The sequence below is a fragment of the Tiliqua scincoides genome, chromosome 9, assembly GCF_035046505.1.
Source record: "Tiliqua scincoides isolate rTilSci1 chromosome 9, rTilSci1.hap2, whole genome shotgun sequence".
Lineage (NCBI taxonomy): Eukaryota > Metazoa > Chordata > Lepidosauria > Squamata > Scincidae > Tiliqua > Tiliqua scincoides.
This window is the reverse complement of record NC_089829.1, coordinates 36,648,653-36,669,850: the sequence shown is the minus strand read 5'-3', so window position 1 is coordinate 36,669,850 and position 21,198 is coordinate 36,648,653.

Sequence of the window (21,198 nt, the reverse complement as noted above, 5' to 3'; positions counted from 1 at the left end):
CACAGTGGAGTCTCACAAGCACAGGTCCTCCCACACAACACAGTGGAGTCTCACAAGCACAGGTCCTCCCACACAACACAGTGGAGTCTCACAAGCACAGGTCCTCCCACACAACACAGTGGAGTCTCACAAGCACAGGTCCTCCCACACAACACAGTGGAGTCTCACAAGCACAGATCCTCCCACACAACACAGTGGAGTCTCACAAGCACAGGTCCTCCCACACAACACAGTGGAGTCTCACAAGCACAGGTCCTCCCACACAACACAGTGGAGTCTCACAAGCACAGATCCTCCCACACAACACAGTGGAGTCTCACAAGCACAGATCCTCCCACACAACACAGTGGAGTCTCACAAGCACAGGTCCTCCCACACAACACAGTGGAGTCTCACAAGCACAGATCCTCCCACACAACATAGTGGAGACTCACAAGCACTGGTCCACATGACACAGTGGAGTCTCACAAGCACTGCAACTTCCCACACAATATGGTGGAGACCTTGTACCATAGTCTTTCGAGACTGAAGGTTGCCAACCATGGTGGAGACTCACAAGCACTGACCCACATGACACAGTGGAGTTTCACAAGCACAGGTCCTCCCACACAACATGGTGGAGACTCACAAGTGCGGACCTTCCCATACAACACAGACACAACACAGTGGAATCTCACAAGCAGTCAGGGGCAGAACACGAGTGGCACCTCACAAGCATGGCCCTCCTACACAACACAGACATGACAGCACACAGAGCCCATTGGGGAAGTGATGCTTGCAAGGAAAGACCTGCTGGCTGGCTTCCCACCCGCCACCTTTGGATGTGGCTCTAGCTGCTCTCTTGCCCTCTCTCTAGCCCAGGGGTGGTCAAACTTTCAGCTTTAAGGCTCCTGGACCTTTAACAATTGTGTAGGAGAGAAAATTTCAGCAGGTGCAGCTGGTCATCTGTGAGATGACCAGCTGCACCTGCTGAAATGCCCTCTTCCATACAATTGTTAAAAGTCCAGGAGCCCTGCTCTAGACAATAGAACAGGGAGGATGGAGTCTAGTGAGGTTTCCCAACATGTGAGTATCTAATTGTTTGTTCTCTCTCTCTGGGTAGTGCAGTAGGGAGGGCTGAGCTCACTGGGTGCAACCTCACTGCACTCTGCCTAGAGGACTGTTTCTCAACCAGTGATATGGGTATCACCAGTGGCACTTGAGGTGGTGACTGATGGTGCTCAGCAGGTGGTGGGACCCCTGTTGCCCAGAAGCAAGACCAGGAATGAGACACAACAAGCAGTGGTAGGAGGCTCAGCTCAGTGGGCAGAGCTCTAAAGCATGCTTGAAAAAGCCCTACTGCCCACTCTGAGCCTCTTAACTGGTGTTTGTCCTGTTGCATCTGGCCTCTCAACCCAGAAGTAACTGGTGATGATGCCATCAACAGTTACTTCCAGTGGAATTTCAAATAGGTGGACCATGTGAAGTAGGATGGTAGGGACAAATGTTGAGAAACGCTGTGTGTGTGTGTGTGTGTGACTGTGCCTGAAGAGGCAGTAGCTTGCATTCTCTTTAGGCTGGCCCTCAGGGTCCAATCCTACCTGCTGTGCCAGAGAATGCAAGATAGTAGGACTCTCATGACCTGCTTGTGTCCTCTTCTTCTAGAATTTGGCCTATATTTGTCTGGTACTGCTGCGTATCATGCTGATTTTTTTTTAAACATTTATGTTTTAATGTAATGTAATGAGAATTATATAGGCCCTCTATGATATTGCAATATGATTTTGGAGGATATTGCATGAAAAACTGGGTTAAATGTTTATTAAAATACTGAATATGCATAAGAATGTGGGAAGCAAGTTAGGGTTCTCACTTCTTGAATGAAGCTGCAGGATCAGATGATCACTATCCTTAGCTGCACATTTCCTGGGAGACTGAAGTGGTTCCCTGGACAGGTCCACACAAGAGCAACTGATGCTGCAAGAATCAGATCATTAATTGAGCCACAAAGTGCTCGGTGCTATAAAATATGTCATTACTTCTGCCAGCTTTAGAGAGATGTTCAACCACTATTTCAGAGAGGAACTACTGGGGAATGAATTGATTGAAATGTAAAGCCATCAGCTAAACGGGGTACTAAGTGTATTTTGGAAGTATTAAAAGGCTTTAATGTTTATGAAATATACTAACCCTGAGTTTTGAAATCTGAAAAGAATCAGTTGATGCGGTCACTCCAGTAAATCTATCTGTAACAGAAGTCCACGCAGAGTATCTTGGTGATAAACAGTGAAATCCTGACCCCATTTAAGTCAATTGGAGTCCTGCTTTTGACCTCAATGGAGGCAAGCTTTCATCCACAGTATCTACTTATTCTTTGTGTCCCAGGTTCAAAGCATTTTTCAGTCATTAAGATGAATGGGATGCTTTAATGTTATTAATGAGTTAAGTAGTGGTGAGTTCCTCAAGAAACATAAGATTAAAGGATGTAATATATTTTATGTATGGTTTTGAGTCATAAATTTCCCTAGCCCATGCATTTTCTGCACTTGGGGATGTGAGTGTACCGGAACCCCTTCAAACACTTTATAACAGGCACTTTATTATAAATGTAACACTTAATTGGGGTTCCTTCCATCGTAAATTTGCTTTGCAGTGTGTTAGAGTATGCTGCGATGAGAAAGTTTCGGCTATTGAGTGCACTGTGCTGACATCTGCAAGCCACTTGAGCATCAGTGGTTGATGGAGATCCACGGGATGGACGCTCAATGTCATATCTAGGATTGTACAGTATTAGAACTAAAGTAACTTAGACCCACCTTTCACTTTCCTCTTGTCCAGGGGTTTCCAAACCTTTTGGCCAGAGGGCCGCATCAAATATCTGGCACTGTGTTGAGGGCCCCAAAAAAATTTAAATATAAAATTTATTTAAATAAATTAGAGATGGAACTTAGATGAGTGAATAAATGAATGAATGGGCTAATTCATTCAACCTCTCTGGCCCTTAGAACACCCTCCAGACACAACCAGAGCATAGTTCCTGTCGCATTCGGCCAAGTGGGCCAGAGGCTTTCAGGGGACAAGAGGCTTGCCGCAGGCTGCATCTGGCCCCCAGGCTGGGGTTTGGAGACCCCTGCTCTTGCCCAAGGTTTGACAATGACCAGGGCTTAATCTGAGGGTTTCCTGTGGCCCAATTCTCTAGTTCAATGGTTACCAGATGGTTTAGCCTTGGGAACCACCTACAAAAAGTTTCACTTTACTAGCCTCTTAAGCCTCTGTGGCTATAATAGTGATTGGGCAGCAGTGTTTCCCCCCAAGTAGCAGGTTGTTTAACCCTTGTTGCACATAGCCTAATCTACCTGGTCAGTTTCACAAACCACCAAAAATTGGGTCATTATGCACTGTTGGGCCACGGACCCACAGTTTGGGAACTGCCAATTTTGATGGTTTTAAATGCTAGCATCTCTAAGGCTGAAGTCTTATCCACACTTTTTCTTGAGTAAGCTCCACTGAAGATAATGGGACTCATTTCTACGTAGACATGTCTAGGCTTGAGCTTTTCTTCTTTCTTTATTGTTGGGTAATGATACAATAAGAATGTAAAGCAACAAATGTAAAAAAAAGGGGGGAAGAGAAAAATTTTAAAAAAGAAATATATAAATAACAGCGATAGGCACCCATGACTTGCAGACTCGACTTGAAACACATGTTTTCCGAGACCCATGGGAACTCAAGTAATGTGTGCCACTGACTCAGGTGTTGACTCTTGACTTCCAGGGCTCTGACTGGAAAAGTTTCATGACTGCTATTTAACTAAGAAGCAACAAGTATTTCAGTGTGAACCTAAGAATGATCTGATGTTTGCAGATGTGGTTTTCCTGCCTCTTCTGGAATCTCTACCCCAGTATGGACAGGCAGAGGACTATCAGAAAGCTGAGAGACAGGAAGATACTACAATGTCAAGGGGCAATGTCAAGGGGTAACAATACTTTTGCTGGAAGAGAGCCTCACAACTGCTTTCTTGCCCTGGAAATGGAGAATAGTCTTTGGATGATGTAGAGGTAAGGGCTGTAGTTACATCAACAACCAGCATGCAACTTCTATCTCTCTACCTTTTCCTTTGTTTGCAAGCTTGAGAATTCAGTGTTCTCCATGGTGAGCTGGGCCATGATGTAGATATCAAACCTGCCCATTTTATTTGCAACTTGGTAGTGTTGAATATTGGAGTGCCTTTAACATGTGCAAGTTACCAAAGGGAGCTGCTAACAGAATTTCACCTTTGTTTTAGTCAGGTCCACCTGCCAATTCCTTGCCCCTTTCTGAATTACATAATTTGATTTATTAGGTGTTTGTCAGGTGAGTCACAGAGGGGAAAAATAGTCCCTGCATGATTGTATATTTGCTTATAGTTCTAGATCTGACTCATGCAGTCACTCCCAGGTCTGGATCCATGCTGGGTGGGCGCTGGCATGGGCCCTCAGCCCTCTCCCCATGGAGCTATCCCTGCCTGAAACCCTGGAGTGCTTAGACAGGCAAGACTGGTCTGGATGAACCAATGGGCTCACTTGGTAAAAAGCACCTTTTTATGTTCATATCGATCACCTGCAGTCTGGAGCTTAGTCTGCAGTCTGTTTTGTGTGGCTGGAGTTCTGTGCTTTAGAGTTTTTTTTTTTTAGATGAATTTTATTTCTGAAGAAATCTTGTTTGTTTGTCCATATGGGGTGTTTCCAGTGCCCTCAATAACCGTTCTGCTGTACTTGTGTTAGGAAGTAGGTATAGTGCAGGATATTGGGGGGGGGGGCGCAGCAACAGTGCTTTGTCCAGGGGACAGATCACTTGCTGGCTACCTTTCTCAGATGTTTACTTTTGTCTTTTTTGAACTGTGAAGGTGTCCTTTTTCCATCCTCCTTGTAATATGCACAAACCCCCTCCATAAGCACTGCCAGCCACATGAAGTCCACCATGCCATGAGTGTGTGCACGTGCGTGCTAGGATCCCTTATTTCAAAGTCTCAGAGCCCAATCCTATGCATGTATACTCAGAAGTCCCATGATAGTAGGGAGCTTACTCCTAGGTAAGTGTGGATAGATTGCAACCTAAGGACCCAATTCTATCCAACTTTCCAGCTCCAGGGTAGCCACAATGCAATCCCATGGAAAGAGAACATACATTCCTATACCTCAGGGGTGCTCAAACTTTCAACTTTAGGGATGTTAGACCTTTAACAAGTGTATAGAAGAGAGAATTTCAGCAGGTGCAACTTGTCATCCCACAGATGACAAGCTGCACCTGCTGAAATTCTCTCTTCTATACACTTGTTAAAGGTCCAGCATCCCTAAAGTTGAAAGTTTGAGCACCCCTGCTATACCTTAAGAAGGCTCCAGTAGCTGCCCCTCCACCACAGGATGCTGTGCACACCAACACTGGCAAATTGGATAGGATTGGGCCCTAAGTCCTGTACAACTACTAATAGAGCTGCAAATGCTTAAACTGAAAGTCAAATGTGTTTTCTTTGAAACTTTTTTACTGCCTCTGCTACTGTTTCATTGTGAGCAGCAAACTAGCTGGGCTTGGTGGGAAGCAGTCAGAATAAGAATCTTCTGCTTTCCCCCCAACTTTTAAAGAAACATACCACCCTTCCTCCAAGTAGCTCAGGGTGGTGTACATAGTTCCTCTCCTCTAGTTCTTACAACAATTCTGTGAGGTAGGTGAGGCTGAGAGATAGTGACTGGCCTAAGGTCACCCAGGAAGCTTCATGGCTGAGCAGGGATTTGGACTTAGATTTGAAGATCCAGGTTCAGCTGTGGAACCACTACAACATCCTGGTTCTACTTGATTTGTAGCCATAGACCCCTTCTTCCAACAAGTTAGAGAGGTTTGTGGCTCCAAATCCTTGATCCCACTATATGTGCAGCTGTTAACAAACTTGTTATAAGTGTTCAGTACTGAATACATGAATCCTTGAAAGATAGTTTAACAACATAGACAGTGCTTCAGAGTTCAAAGACTGTGTGGTAATATGCTAAACAGCCATTTACCACTAGTCTTGGAACATATTCACCACATGTGAAACCAATAGCGGAGCTAAGGCAGGGCTGGGAGGGTACACAGCCCCACGTACCACACCTGAGGGGGTATCAAGCTGGGGGCACTCAGAGCAATTGTGTGCAGCTCAGAGTGGCCAATGGATTTTTTCACCTCTTTTTTTTTTCTTTCTGAACAAGACAAAAAAAAAGTTGGCTGCTCAGAGCAGTTTGCAAACACTTTGAGTGCTGCCATAACCTGGAAGTAATTGACAGTGATGTCATCACATCACCGCAGTTACTTCTGGGTCAGGCATCAGGGAAGGTTACATTATGAGTCCCGGTTCGTAGGTGCCAGAGGGGCCAGCTACATCACTGTGTAAAGCAGATCCACATCTGCTGCGCTGCTCTTCCAACCCCAAAAATGACTACCTTCACGATTCTGTTTGATCTTTGAGGTGCCAAGTTTCATGTATAAATGATTTTTATACTGAACCTTTCTTACAGTGCAATCCTAAGCACATTTACTCAGAAGTAAGTCTCATTGACTTCAGTGGTACTTATTTCCAGGAAAATAGGATTGCAACCCTAGGGCCCAATCCTATCCAACTTTCCAGCACCGATGCGGTCTGGAGGTAAGAGAACGTTCACTTACCTTGAGGAGGCCTCTGTGACTGCCCCCCCCAATGCAGCTCACATCCTGTTGGCACGACTACATCTGTGCTGGAAATTTGGATAGGATTGGGCCCTTAATGTACTGGAGTTAAGGGTCTGTATACAATCCCTGTGGGCCATGAGCTACTCCCTTATTGCCCATTTCAGTGTCCAGGTCTCTGCACTGTGAGCTCTCATGCAATTTTGTTCCTTTGTTACCAATATGACCTGATAGCATCATGATAACCTTTCTCACCGCCCTCTTGACATAGAAGGATTTCACACTGAGTAAGCTGCAATGTTATACACACTTGCTTAGGCATAGTTTCGTTAAACCCAATGGGGCTTATTTCTAAGTAGACACACGTAGACATGCACTGTTAATTGGTGAAGTTTTAACTCTTTCAAGAGAAAAGGTCTTTATGTTTCTTCATTATTAGTGATATTATTGATTTGATGTACTGTTGACATGAATTATTACATATGAATATAATGTTTATAAGCTGTACACTTGACATTGCTATTCTGATCTACTGATGTCATGTATTTTTCATGGTGACTTTCTTCTGCTCTGTAAACTGTGTTGGGCATAATGTATTACGGAGAGGCGGCATACAAAAAAAAGCAAGATACAAAGAATCACATTTTTCAATGGCCTCCCACTATGCACATCACTCTATCAATAAAGCACCATTGGATAGCAGCAGATCAAAATGAAACATCACACTTTTCCTCTGAGACCTTGAGGTGGCAGCAGCACTGCGTTCAACTTCCACTGTGCATTCCAAGTGTGAGCAAAAAAAAAGAAAAGAAATTGCCCTAAATCAAGCAATCCTGTTTGTTATCATTTTACAGCCCAAGCATTGTCAATAAAACTTATCTGGGATGTCATTTGCATTGTTTACAATTTTCGCTAGTTTATCAAACTATGTTTTAAAAGCAGGCTTACGGCGGCTAAATGAAAGAAACAGGGAGAAACGGCTGGAAAACTGGGGACTTGTCTAAATCTAGAGTAAAACTGAAAGGCTCTTGGAGCTTTTCTATTCAGAACTATTTTGTTTTTCGGAGAACATTTGATAGCACCATAATGTTGCTACTAACTGTAGTTAATGTCCTAATGCATGATTAAAGATTGTCCTGTTCGTTGTTGGACCTTTCCTATTCATGATCACATGCTCGAAGGTCATCTAATTATACAACCTTTCAGTCCGGGAGAGCGTGTTTGTTTCTCTTAATAATGAGGAATAATGAAACTTATTTACGCAGATGCCAGAGAAATTTATTGAAGAATTACCACACAAGTAACATGAAAATTAATAATATGAAAACCACTTTTAATAGCATATTCATTATGACAAAGCTTGCCCACAATGAAATGGCCATAAGAAAATCCTGGTACCGCAGGATGCAGGGATGCTTATGTCAGTTTCTGGAGTTGATTACTATGCATTTCTTGCTTGTCAATTATTATTGGATAGAGCAGATTATATTAGATAATTAGTTAAGATGCACCGATAATGTGAAAAAGCAGTTTTTAAAAACTAGGCTTTTTTTTTTAATTTCTTGCTGACATGAGTCTATATGTCATGAGGATACATAGTTCATTAGGTCTAACATGCTACTGTACAGTTCAGCACTTTGGATCAAAGGATAAGTGCTGGTTTGAATCAAATAGTTTAAAGTAGGCGTTTCAAACTTTTATGGGTGCAAATATCTCTTCTCTAACTACCGTGTTTTACAGGGACCATCGTGGACACCCTTTGTGGGTTGCGTAAGCTTCACTGACTCTATGATTTAACACCAGAACCAGGGGATATCCACTAAAATTAAGTGTTGGGAGAGTTAGAACAGACAAAAAGGAAATATTTTTTAACCCAGCTTGTAGTTAGTCTTTGGAACTCTTTGCCACAGGATATGGTGATGGCACCTGACTTGGATGCATTAAAAAAGGTATTTGACAGAGTTATGGAGGAAAAGTTCATCACAGGTTATAAGCCATGATGGTTGTACGCAACCTTCTTGTTTTAGAAGTAGGCTAACTCTGGATGCCAGGTACATGGGAGGATATAGGTATCTTGTTGTTTTTTGTGTTCCCTGAAGCATCTAGTGGGCCACTCTGAGATGCACAAAGCTAGACTAGATAGGTCGTTGGCCTGATTCAGCAGGGCAGGGCTCTTCTTATATTCTTATGATTAGATAACCCTGTAGTACAAAACCCTGTAGTTCAAACTACTATGGAATCTGTGTGGACTGTACAAAATGTGCCACATGCGTTTGAACTAGTGGAGTGATGTACCTTTACATGAATGGGGTGGAAAGTCTCTAACTATTTGCCATTACTGGCAATGGCCCCTCCTGCTTATAGTGCTTTGTAATGCTGAAGAATGGGGCTCAGGCTCATTTTGACACTGTGCTCGTTCAGTATGCCGCAGCAAAGACATTTCTTGCATTCATATATTTGAGCTGAAGTTTGCTTATAACATTGAAATACGCATATTGCTTTATTTCTATTAGCTTTGCAACACTTCTAAAAGTAAAATCCTTGCAGTCATCCAAAATGTATAAAACACTGCAGGAATGAGACAGTATGATATACAGGAACATTTGGGAGACGTTTTCTTTCTTTGGTTCTGTAGTTTTTTTGAATTATTTTAGTTAAATAAAGCATGCATTGTGAGAGCTTTAGGGTGTGCATATGTGATAGGGAGACCCTGCTGTGGACCAAGTTAATATCTCATTCAAATTTGTCTTGAGTTCAGCAGGGGATCTTACAGATGCTGCGTCAGCTCCACATCTGTAAAATGGGAATAATAGGGCAGCCCTCATAGGGCAATTGGGAACACTATGTATGCATTTCTGTGCCACTCTTCATTGAAAAGAGGGTGGTGTGCAGAGGAAGGTACACAAATGCAAAAATACAAGCATATAAATACTAAAACTGCAGTACAACAATAAAATAGCACATGCACACCCCAAAACATGGACAGGTAGAAGACCAGCTGCTCACTTATGAAAGTCATTCAAATTTTCAGCAGACGCTTTGCTTTGGGTGCCCCTGGCTTAAGAAATATCCTGAGCTGCCTGGTGCCCAGGGCTGCAGTGGCACTGAAAATGGCTGCCTCTGCATCCTGTGTGCTAACCAGGGAGTGCTAGTGGCTCTTTGGGAGAAGGGGACTTTCTTTCTTCCCCCGGGTAAGGCGAGTAACCCCGCAATGTAGTTACTTGATTCTACGCCGACCCAAGGGTTGGCGTAGAATCAAGAACCTCTGTATCAGGCCAGTGGCCCAAAACAGAGGCTCAGGATCCGATGGAGCTGAGCTCCATCAGTCCCACCTCCCTGCTCCTTTGCGCAGCATGCCCTCTCTCCACCCTCTGCCCATCTCCCCTGCCCTGGAACACCTCCTCCCCATGTCCCCCCATTCTCCCACCTATGTCTCTGCCACCCGGTGGACTGCGCGACCACAGAGTGGCAGAGCAGTTGTGGTTCACTGGCGCTAGCCCAGTGCCAGCTGGCACTGAGGGCTGCAGACGTGCCTTATGGCATGTTTGCAAAAGTGTGCATCGATGATAAGCTGGCATGTACTGTATAGGATTGGGTCCAGCGTCTTCTTGATGCTGACACTCCATCTTTTGAATTCCCTTCTCAAATTAACTTTGCTAAATTGCCCAAAAAGAACCTGTTTCTCTACAAATCTCTGGTCATTTCGGGGTCACTGCTGACCATTACCCCCTTACTGCTGTGCTATACTCTAGTACTGTATTGGATTATCTCCTCCCCATTTAATGGTTGTTGGACTTGTGACATCCCCAGGCTCCACCTTTGAGATCTTGGGTATTTGGAAGCATCCAGCATTTCAGCTCTCTTTTCCATCATGTGGGTGTCAAGTACGGTAATCACATTTGCCCATGTTTAGCAACATCTGTACAAACTCTTTTTTATGGTATGTGTGTGTGGCTGTTTTGTAGTTTGTCTTTAAATATATATTAGTTTGGGGGAATGTTCATACAATAATGCCCATGATTGTCAACTATCTTGGTAACAATGTTTAAGAGATGGGATAGAGATATTTAACATAACTACGCAAAGCCTTGTTTGTTCAAATTCTAGTTAGCTGCATTTTCCAGTTAAGAGCTACAAAGTCTGAAGTGAACACCTGCTGTTCTCAAAGCCCTTGCATGTAGTCCTACAGGAATGGGAGCAGGTAGTGGTTGAGTTTCAGCTCACTCCTATCTGTGCATAGCTACACATAAATAACTCTCATTAAATTAAACGGAACCTACTTCTAAGAAAATTATATAGGTTTGCAGCTGCCTTTACATATTGCATTTCTATCCGACCCTTCCTCCAAGAAGGCACAAGTTTCTTTCACAATGTTGGTATTGTAACACCCCTTTGAGTAGGAAGTCCACTTCCTGGCGTCTCCAGACAGGACTAAGAAAAGACCCGTCTGAAATTCTGCTACCAGCCTGTGCTGACAATATTGGCTTAGATGCTGAACAGTCAGGCATAGTGTGGCAACTTCCTATATTCAAATAACACTTTTTTGGCAAATTATATGGTGTGAACATGGCTTCGATTATTTTTTTGGAGAAGGTGCAAACTCTCTCCTCTTAACATTGCCAGTAAGAGTAACTATAATCAGAAAATTATTCCTTTGTTGGGGGGGGGGGGGAAGATGTTGGGTGGTTGCTTTTGTACATTTATTCTTGGCACAGGATCACAGTGTCCAGAAGGCACTGTTGATCTTGATGGATAGTTTCAATGTTATGGGAATTCATTTGCAAATACAAGTCCAATGAATTCATAGCATGCACAGGGTGTATTTCTCCATTTATTTTGTTCTGCTCTGAGAACCCCTTCTGTTCTTACAGGCACCAGTGACAGGAGAAATTTAGAGAAATCTCAAACATCCTGATCCTATGCTTATTTACCAGAAGTTAATTCCTTAGAGTTCAATGTTGACTATTTCAAATAAGGCTGAAATCCTGCACATGCTAATGTACATTATTGTGAAGAATAATCTAAATCTACCTTTCCCTCCCAGTCTATATCCCAATAAAATTCTATCTCTCTCACACCGACACAGTTTCAAAGCATCACTTTTTGACCAACACAACAAAATGGAGAGCTAGTTGCAAAATCATGAGCTATGATTTGAGTATTCTCTGTTCATTGTTTTAACTCACCCATGAAAATATTGGGAGGCTTTCAACAGCAGCCCAGAAATGAGGATTTTAGGAATGGACTACCCTACTGGGTTGTTGTAAGGATTCCTGAAATGTTTATGAAATATTTTTGAGCTTCGTAGATGCTATTATCCAGCTGTCTTGGTGTAACAGCCATACTGCCTGCTGCATCAACAGAATGTCAGTTAAAACTGGTACTGAAGTGACATATTGCAGGTGGACAAGGCAGTGGTTTTTGTCTGTCAGGCACTGTAGGGCTTCAGAAGTAGTGGGAACCGAAGTGTCAAATATACCTAGCAACTGTTATGCAGATTGTCTAATGTCAATATGCATGGCACTTTACTAGTGGACCAGTCCCTGCCCCAAAGGTGGCAGTGTGGACACATGTGAAGCAGTGAACAGGAGAAGAACATGCAATTGGTTATTGCAGCTACATTTTTCTTGGGCTTACAACACAATCCTATCCATGTTGACTCAGAAGTTTCACTAAATTCAATGGGACTCGCTCCCAGGTAAGTGTGTAGAACAACCATTTTCAATCTTTTTCAGCACATGGCACACTGACAAAGTACTAAATTGTCAAGGCACACTACCAGTTTTTTACTTACATTAAATTGCTACATTACAATTAATCTTGAATTAATAAAATTAATACAATTAAATCATTACCTGACAAAAAAATTGGCAAGAAGCATGGAGAGGGAAGTATATGTGGTTTCTGAAAAGGAGGAAAAATCCTATGTTCAAATTCTTATCAAAAGTGCCAGAAAGTTTTGGCAAAGACAGGGCAGGTTGATCACATAGTGGAGAAATGCAGGTGAGGGGCAGTGAGGAGACATGATTGAAACAAGTGCAGGATTAAACTGGGTGGGGGAGAGACAGAGAGAATGTGAGGCAGTGATTCTGTATCTTTGGAAGGTGCAGACAAGTGAGGGGAGAGACAGTAAGAGAGTTCCTAACTGTGATTGTGAGATTGGGGGGGGGGAATATGCCTGGAGAAGAGGAGAGAAAAGTGTCAATTGCCTGCATGTGTATTTGAGAAAAAAGAGTGCAACCAAAAGCCCAATCTTATGCATGCCTGCTCAGAAGTAAGCCCTATAATAGTCAATGGGGCTTACTCCCAGGAAAGTGTGGATGGGATAGCACCCCCAGAGCCCAATCTTATGCATGCCTGCTCAGAAGTAAGCCCCATGATAGTCAATGGGGCTTAGTCCCAGGAAAGTGTGGATGGGATAGCACCCCCAGAGCCCAATCCTATGCATGCCTGCTCAGAAGTAAGCCCCATGATAGTCAATGGGGCTTAGTCCCAGGAAAGTGTGGATGGGATAGCACCCCTAGAGCCCAATCCTATGCATGCCTGCTCAGAAGTAAGCCCCATGATAGTCAATGGGGCTTAGTCCCAGGAAAGTGTGGATGGGATAGCACCCCCAGAGCCCAATCCTATGCATGCCTGCTCAGAAGTAAGCCCCATGATAGTCAATGGGGCTTACTCCCAGGAAAGTGTGGATAGGATCATGGCCCAGTGCCCTTCCTCTAAAAGCCCCAAAGTGCAGGGAGGGTCGCTTTGGGGAGTTGCAGGCAGACTGGCAAGGAAAAGGGACTTTCAAGGACCCTTATCAGGCAGCCAGTCCTTAGGTTGGGGGCCTCAGCAGACTCACTCACTATGTACCTGCTTGCAGCTTCTGGCTCCCTCTTCTAACTCACTCCGCAGCTCCCACCTCTTAGCTCCTCAGGGCTTCTCTGGTTGGGCAATCAGCACGCACTGAGGCAGGCAACAACCTTGCTTGTGCTGCTCCCTTGCTTGTGCTGCCTGCCCCAGTGGCTCAAAGCAGCTGCTTCTCCCCCACGCAGGCGCGCAGCTGCTGCCTGCCTCCTCTAATCCTGTGGCACTCCTGAGGCAGCCTCGCGGCACACCAGTGTGCCACATCACAGCGGTTGAAATCCGCTGGTGTAGAAGAATGCATCTTTAGATTTAAACCAACAATTTTCAACCTGTGTGCCATGGCACATTGCTGTGCTGTGAATGGCGTGCAGGTGTGTCCAAAAAATTGATAGTATGTCTTGACAGTCTTAGTGCCTTGTCACTGTGCCCTGAGATGGAAAAGATTGAAAATTGTTGTTTAGACCAAAGGGGGAATCAGATGGTTGTGCCAAAGATATTGCAGAGAAAGGTGGGTTTTGAGGAACACTTTGAAGGGCAGGGAGAGAGAGGCAGGCATCATCCAAAGAACAGAAACAAGGTGGAAAGATTGAATCAGACTCGGATCAACAATTGCCCATCTCAACACCACCACCACACACATTTCTGTGCCTTTCTCATAAGGTGCATGTCTTACATAATAACAATTTTCTTATCAGAAGAGTTGAATTGACTTTTTTTTTTTTTGAGATGGGGGCACTCTATTAATGCCATTTCTGATTGGCTATTGAGCGACCCTGGTCTCTCCTTCATTCACTGTATTTGTGCAGCAACTTCGATATTGATCCAATGAATTGCACAAACTCTACACTCTTTTTTAAAAAAAAGATATGGATAATTCAGCAAAATGGGTCTCTTCTGAAATTACTCCTGCTATCAAGGGGAGATTAATTCCCCCTTTGATTCCCTCCTTTCAGCACATCTCCTCTAATTCATTAATATCACAGGACAAATTAGTGCCCTACATAACCAAACAGTATGATCTTGCTTTTGGATGTTGTGCTGCGTCTGTTATCTGAAAATAAAATAGCAGATGGCTGTTGTTGTTGTTGTTGTTAATGAAATGTCTGCTGGCCTGACTTGAAAGTCAACATAAATCCGAACTATTCTCTTTGCAAATCTTTGATATAATAAGATATTGCTCTAAACACAACTGGTTAAAGAATTTGAGAGGGGAAGGAGATTTTGAAACACTTCTTAAAGAGCCACACTTATAGAATTTATCTTGGTTCAAGACACTCATGAGCCAGTTCGGATGATGAACCTAACAGGCATCACCCTCTGTATGTTGAGGGGTGTGAGAATGGATGTCATAGGTGGAATCGGAACGGAGCAAGCGCTGCCCCTCCAGCTTGCTTCTCCTCCTGTTGCTACTCCATTGCTGGGCCTCTGCATTAATTTGATGGGAAAGCACTCTGCTCATGTTCAGAGTGTTACATTGATTGATGATAAAAGACATCTATTGATGCTTTTACCCAAAAAAAAAAAAAAATTCCCCATAGACTAGCATCTGATTCTTTTTGGGATGAATGTATTAATATGAATCCACTTATTTTTCCTTTCAGAAACTGTGGTGGAACAATGTCCCCCTGAAATGCATTGTGCATTTCTTCTGTGCCCCCAAATATTTTTCAGGTGCTGGCACCACCTCATATCCTTCTTCCCCTCTTGGTGCACTGTTTCCCTTTGCAAAATCATGGGGGGGCGGGGGGGGCGCTAATCCAAACCACTTCACAAATGTCACTTGTAATGTGACACTTAAGTCAGGCCAAACCTGGAAGCAGCTCTGCCCTTTAGGCCCTTGCTGTGGGTCTTCTGGAGCTATTTGCTTAGCCATGGAGTAAGTCAGGATGCTGTTCTTAGATAACCTTTGGTCTGATGAGCATTGTATGCCAGCAATTATCCAACATTTTTCTTCTCATGGCACACTGACCTCTATAGTTTTATCTCTTATGATGTCACTTCCAGCACCCAAGACACTCTTTCGGGTTCCGCAGCACTGTTTTTAGGACAACTGTCTGCAGTAATGAATTGGCACTGCCACAGGATGAAGGACACATGTTATTATATATACACTTACCCTAAAAAAGGCTGTAGAGCCTGGAAGACTTTTGCACAAACTCACATGGCACACCTGTGGACCTTTCGTGGCGCACTGGTTGAAAATTGCTGCTTATGCAGTTACTGGTGGCCTTGGGACAAAGCTTCCAGCAGTGGGTGATGAGCAGTAGCTCCTCCCACTCCTCTGTCAGAAAATAGGGGAGGTGCTTGATTAGTACTGGGGTGGGTCAGGGGTTGAATCCAGTCAGATGGACTTTCTGATGGGCACTGTCCAACCTGGCTGACCTATTACACTGCTCCTGGGTCTGATCTGGCAGGGCTCCTCTTTCTCTAGAGCAGGGGTGTCCAAACATTTTGGCAGGAGGGCCACATCATCTTTTTGACACTGTGTCGGGGGCTGGGGAAAAAAAGAATCAATGTACAATTTAAAATTTGAATAAATTTACATAAATATATTAGAGATGGAATTTATAGGAATGAATGAAAGTCTTGCAGTAGCTCAAGGCCTACAAAAGGCCTTGCACAAAGCAAGGCCAGTCTTTCCTTCGCTGTCACTGCTGCATCACAGACGTGAAACAGCAAGTAGTGGAGGGAGCCCTCATTCCACAGCTCAGGTGAGAGGTTGAACAGTCGTCCTCTTGTGGAGTGCAGTTGCGTCAGGCCAGCACGGGCTCCAGCAAGTCTCTGGAGGGCCAGAGTCTCATTGGAGACTGGGGGCTTCCCAAGGGCCTGATTGGGAGCCCCCGAGGGCCGCAAGTGGTTTGGGCACCCATGCTCTAGAGGATAGCCTGTTACCCCCCCATTCCCCAACTTTTCTATACACCATCTGAGTAGAGCAATCTCCTTAAAATTGGGGGGCAAAAACCTTGATTTCCTTTGGAAAGGCTTTAGATTACAGAAAACATAATGGATAGTGTCTGTACAATGGCGATTTGTTTACCAGCATTCCATGTGCTTGCGTACATTCTCTCGAGCTAATATTTCTTAGGAAGACACAACATGCGGAGTTTCCGATGGAGCCCAACAGAGAGAGGTACAATTAAATATGTCATGTAATAATGCATTCATCCCCTTATGCACAGCGTGCGTGGGAGGGAGAGGTTTTCAGAAATGCAACAGCCCAAAATGCTGAGCTTTGTACTTTTATTTTGTCACTGCTGCTGAATGAAAAGGGGAAAAAAAAGTTCTGTGCCATTGTATTAAGAGGATTTAGCTGCTTTAGTACAATTGGAAGTAAAAGAAGCCAAAATAATAAAATGAAGCAAATTGCTTCTACCTGTTGTCTAATTAGATCTTAATAAGGATATAAACAAGGAAATATTTGCTTTATTCAGAGCTGTCCTGGGCTGCACTCATTCCCCAGCATGCCTGAGGCACCACAACAGTGGTTCGGTAATGGATCTGCAGTTCCCAAATGGTTGGTGGAGGGAATGGTTTAACCAACAGAACTAGCCAGGGGTGGGTGGATTTGACAGTGCTCAGGGGGTATCCACCACACTCATCTGTCCCTAAACTTTGGTGCATTCTCTGGTCATTTCAGGCTTTAATTACTTCACTCTTTTCCTTTCTTATTTTTCCCTCATCTCTGTTCAGCTGTAAAAATCATCCACTTCTCTTGTTGTTCTGATCACACCACACCCTGCCCAAAGTAGGTAGCAAACATTATTTTTACCATGTCTAGCTCCAGTACATTTTGATTGCACCTTGATATGCTGAAATTAAGTGATAAATGCTTGCTTCCATTAAGTGAAATTCTTTACCTATTACTGCGAATCAAGCTGCTTTTAAGGACACAGGGGACTTTTTATGATCATTTGGCAACCCCAGTGACCTAAAGGAAAAGAGAACAGGGCTGCTGTACCTTTCTAATCCTGGCATAGAACTGCATTGGGTGACACTGTCCTGGCCCATGAAAAATGTATTCTTTGAGGCTGATGAACCCTATCCTTCCCTTGCAACCACAACAGTGTCCACTGAGGCTTAATTTACACATGTAGCAAAATGAGATGGTAAAGTCCTGAGACTGTACCACTTCAGAATGCAGTTGAGGGAGAATACTCTTTCTGAATATCTCCTCACATTAAAAAAAGACTGCTTGCAATTAGAAATCTAGTACATTAGGAATGAAGTTTCCAGATCAAGCAAGGCTGACTCCATGTGGAAGGTCACAGAATGCAGGCAATGATCTGGAATGGGAAACTTGCACACTAGATCAATAGGCTGGGACAGTGGACCTACTCCAGGTTTTCAAGACAGGCAGGAGTCAAAGGCAGTTAGGTATTAGAATTTCAGGACTATGGACAGGTCCCAGCCAATGCAGATGCATCCAACAGATGCGAACATTTCAAAAATGCCGTTTACAACACCGCCTTGTCCATATTCGGCAAGAAGACCAACAAGACGGCAGACTGGTTTGAAGCCCACTCTGAGGAGTTGACACCAGTCATTGAGGAAAAGAGGATAGCTCTAGCAGCATACAAAGCCTGTCCCAGTGAGTGCAACCTGGAGGTCCTCCGAGCTGCTTGCAGCAAAGTCCAGCAGACTGCCAGGAGATGTGCTAATGACTACTGGCTCCAACTCTGTTCCCAAATACAGATAGCAGCTGACATGGGCAACATCAAGGGGATGTATGACAGTATCAAGCTGGCCCTAGGTCCAACACTGAAGAAAATTGCCCCTCTGAAGTCTGCCGCAGGCAAGGTCATGCAAGACTGGGCGTAGCAGATGGAACGCTGGTTGCAGCACTACTCTGAGCTATATTCTCAAGAAGATGCAGTAACCAAGGAAGCACTGAACAACATTGAGCGCCTGCCTGTGTTGCTTGACAGTGAACCAACCCTAGCAGAACTTATGCAAACATCGTCACGCTGTACAAGAACAAAGGCGACAGGGGTGACTGCAATAACTACTGCGGCATCTCACTCCTTAGCGTTGTAGGAAAGCTGTTTGCCCGAGTTGCACTGAAGAGGCTCCAGATACTTGCAGAGAGCGTCTACCCAGAATCGCAGTGCAGATTCCGAGCCAACAGGTTCACCACCAATATGGTATTCTCCCTTAGACAGCTGCAGGAGAAGTGCAGAGAACGACAGCCACTCTTTATAGCCTTCATAGATCTCACGGAGGCTTTCGACCTGGTCAGCAGGGACAGCCTCTTCAAGATTCTCCCCAAGACTGGATGTCCACCCAGGCTCCTCAGCATCATGAAGGGCACTGTAGTCTTTGATGGCTCCACATCAGACCCCTTTGACATCCAAAGCAGAGTGAAGCAGGGCTGTGTTCTCACGCCGAACTTGTTTGAGATTTTCTTCACTGTCCTGCTGAAGCAGGCCTTTAGAATTGCAACAGAAGGCATCTGTCTCTGGATCAGATCAGACAGAAAGCTCTACAACTTCTCTAGACTGAGAGCAAAGTCCAAAGTCCAGCTGAAATGTCTGCATGACTTCCTGTTTGCCGATGATGCAGCTGTCACCGCCCACTCTGCCAAAGATCTCCAGCAGCTCATGAACTGTTTTAGCAAGGTCTGCCAAGACTTTGGACTGACAATCAGCCTGAAGAAAATACAGGTCATGGTTCAGGATGCAGACTCACCTCCCTGCATTGCAATCTCTGCACATGAGCTGGAGGTTGTCCATGACTTTGTGTACCTTGGCTCAACAATCTCCAACACTCTTTCTCTGGATACTGAGCTAAACAAACACATTGGTAAAGCAGCTACCACATTTTCCAGACTCACAAAGAGAGTCTGGTCCAACAAGAAGCTGACGGAACATACCAAGATCCAGGTCTACAGAGCTTGCGTCTTGAGTACACTTCTGTACTGCAGCGAGTCATGGACTCTTTGCTCACAACAGGAGAGGAAACTGAATGCTTTCCACATGCGCTGCCTCTGATGCATCCTCGGCATCACCTGGCAGGAGAAAGTTCCAAACGCAGTCCTGGAATGAGCTGGAATCCCCAGCATATATATAGCGCTGAAACAGATGCCTGCATTGGCTTGGTCATGTTGTGAGAATGGGCGATGGTCGGATCCCAAAGGATCTCCACTATGGAGAACTTGTGCAGGGAAAGTGCCCTACGGGTAGACCACAGCTGCGCTACAAGGATATATGCAAGAGCCTTAGGAATGAACCTCAACAGATGGGAAACCCTGGCCTCTGAGCGTTCTGCTTGGAGGCAGGCTGAGCAGCATGGCCTCTCCCTGTTTGAAGAGACACTTGGCCAACAGACTGAGGCAGAGAGCCAAAGAAGGAAGGCCCATAGCCAGGGAGACAGACCAGGGACAGACTGCACTTGCTTCCAGTGCGGAAGGGATTGTCACTCCTGAATTGGCCTTTTCAGCCACACTAGACATTGTGCCAGAACCACCATTCAGAGCACGATACCATAGTCTTTCGAGACTGAAGGTTGCCAACAAGGACAGGTCCCAGGGAGAAGACATCCTCTTCCAACAAGGTTTGTTGGTAACTGAGTTCTTTTATACAGAGTATATAAGACACCCTACTCCAGACCCTGCTTCCTTATCGGGGAATGGAAAAGGTTTAAAGAGCCAGCCCTCTGGGCTGAAACCTCTGGTGCCTCTCTGTTACCTTTCTCTGCGCACACTGCCTTTAGTGATTAGTTGGGCCAGGAGAACACAAGTCCCTTTGGGGGTGATGATGCTGACTTCCCAGTAGTATTTGCCTTGGGGCTTTCCAGTCTCTAGCTCAGTAGGTCCTTGAACTCTGTTCTTGGTGCTTTTGGAATTTCTGACCCAGTTAGTCCTTTTCCTGCTGAGTCAGAATCCAGATCACTGCTAGAGATTAGGCTCTTGGCTTGTGAAACACCCCTCTCCTCCCTGAAGTTGTATGGTGTGTGTTTTTTACTTTGTGTGTGTGATTAATTTGAAAGGAGGCTTTTCACATAGGGGAGCATTCAAAAACAGTTTTGCCCACCTGTGGTCTGAAGTAGTACAGAGCACCCTAGCATCTCGTTCCTCTGGATGCGTAGACCAGACTGGAATCGTGTTGGGGAGGAGATCTGAAGTGCTATTGTCTGTACACACAATGCATCTCTTATATTCATACCTATTTTATTGTACTTTGTAACCGATGTGTACAGTTGGATAAACAGTTTAACTATTCATGAGTATTTTTATGGAACGGAAAACGGAACGAAAGTGCACCCAAATGGATAATGCATCTTACTCCTCCTGTGCTTGGGGGGGGGCGAAGCCAGTTGGGGAGGAGGGAGAACTCTGGCAGGGACTAGCCACTCAAGGCCATCAGTGACGTGCCAGGGTGTAAAGGAGCGCATGAATCATAAGTGTAGCATGCTTCACCTGTTTTGTTGCTAGCTTTATGATTTCATGCTGCCTTAAGCATTATGATTTTGTGATTGAACTGTCCGTTTTCCGCCTGTACGCTGTAATAAGATGACAGTGAAGAAGGCCCTCCCCTCCTGGTTTGAGCAGACTTTGAATATATCAACATTGAGTCTACAGGCTCACAGTGAAGGATGCCACAGTGCCGCCACCCAAAGAATTTTTGCAAACCCTGTCTCTTGCAGGCTGCATTCATTTACCTTGCCACAGCTTGGCCTGCACTCATTGCAAAAGCCAAG